Source organism: Echinops telfairi, unplaced genomic scaffold (assembly GCF_000313985.2).
Source record: "Echinops telfairi isolate 266 unplaced genomic scaffold, ASM31398v2 ScPeMD7_7471;HRSCAF=8509, whole genome shotgun sequence".
NCBI lineage: Eukaryota > Metazoa > Chordata > Mammalia > Afrosoricida > Tenrecidae > Echinops > Echinops telfairi.
This window is the reverse complement of record NW_022111375.1, coordinates 612,651-613,828: the sequence shown is the minus strand read 5'-3', so window position 1 is coordinate 613,828 and position 1,178 is coordinate 612,651. Positions and strand designations below refer to the sequence as shown.

The window sequence follows — 1,178 nt, the reverse complement described above, 5'->3', positions numbered from 1 at the left end:
TTCCTCCAGGACAAGTCCACGGTCCTTCAGTATTCTTAACTGAACATGATGTCCTTCTCCAGGGACTGCCCTCTCCTGATGGAACATGGCTGACACCTGACAGCCAATCGGCTCACACCCGTGAGAACCCATAGGGTGGAGGAAAAATTGCCTAGTGTAACTCTTATCTTCATCATCAATGTCCTATCCCCCATGTGTCCTCTCTGATAGCCAGCTGTGTGTGTGTGTGGGGGGAGTTCCCTGCCTCCAACACCCGCGCCCCCCAAAAGTGCATTGTAAATGCTAAGCCCCTGGTGGCAGAGTGGGTTCTGCTGAAAGCCACTCATGCAAAGTCAGCAAGTTCAAACCCACCAGTAGCTCCTCGGGAGAAAGACCAGACCGTCTGCTCCCGTGAAAACTGACGGCCTGGGAGACCCCCAGGGGCAGCTCCGCCCTGTCCTGCAGGGTCACTGTGAGTCGGCGTCCACTCGAGGGGATGGCCGTGGGGTTCAGGGGCCTAGGTGCTGTGCTGCAGGTTAGTCATTGGGCTGCTGACTGAAAGGTTGGCCGTTCAAACTCACAATTCCCTCCTATAAAAGGCCACCGACTCTCTTTAAACCCCCCACATGGGGAGACCGTGATTCAACCCTGGCTGGCAGTGGGCTTGACTTCCGTTTGGTTTTATATCGGGGGCCATAAACCCATTTCAGGGAGAAAGGCAGGCCTTTTTATGGCCGGCCTGTAAACAGTTTCGGGAGTCATGCTGGCACTCACCCCAAAAAACTTCGCTACCACATCGTCCTGGCTGGTGAGGCGCATCCTGGTTTTACGTCTTCTCAGGCTGGTTTGTTTGTGCCCTGTAGAGATAACATCAGAAATAAACAGTTAAATGATCACGCAGTACAAACGGCTCCGTGCAGCTGTGAGGCACTGGCAGTCCTTCAAGTCTCGAGGGCCGCAGGGTAGTCCTCTGTAGGGCAACTCAGGCTATCCGGGCACAGGCAGCAAACGGCAAGGCAGGTCACCAACAGTCAGCCAGATGACAGGGCCCGACAGGCCCAGCTCAAGAGATGTCATTCCAATGGTGTGGCGAAGCAGGTCTTGATGGAACCTCAAATTACAGCGACACAGTCCACGGGTAGTGCAGCTTGCAAATGGAGGCACAGGACAAGCAAGGCAGCCGCACACTGGTCCGATGA

At 55.0% G+C, this 1,178-nt stretch overlaps 1 protein-coding gene across 1 annotated transcript in view; it reads left to right on the top strand.

Moving 5' to 3' along the window:
• ARSL (arylsulfatase L) overlaps positions 1-1,178 on the top strand; it is a 28,321-nt gene that overhangs the window by 12,762 nt on the left and 14,381 nt on the right. The gene's annotated exons all lie outside the window — the stretch shown is intronic.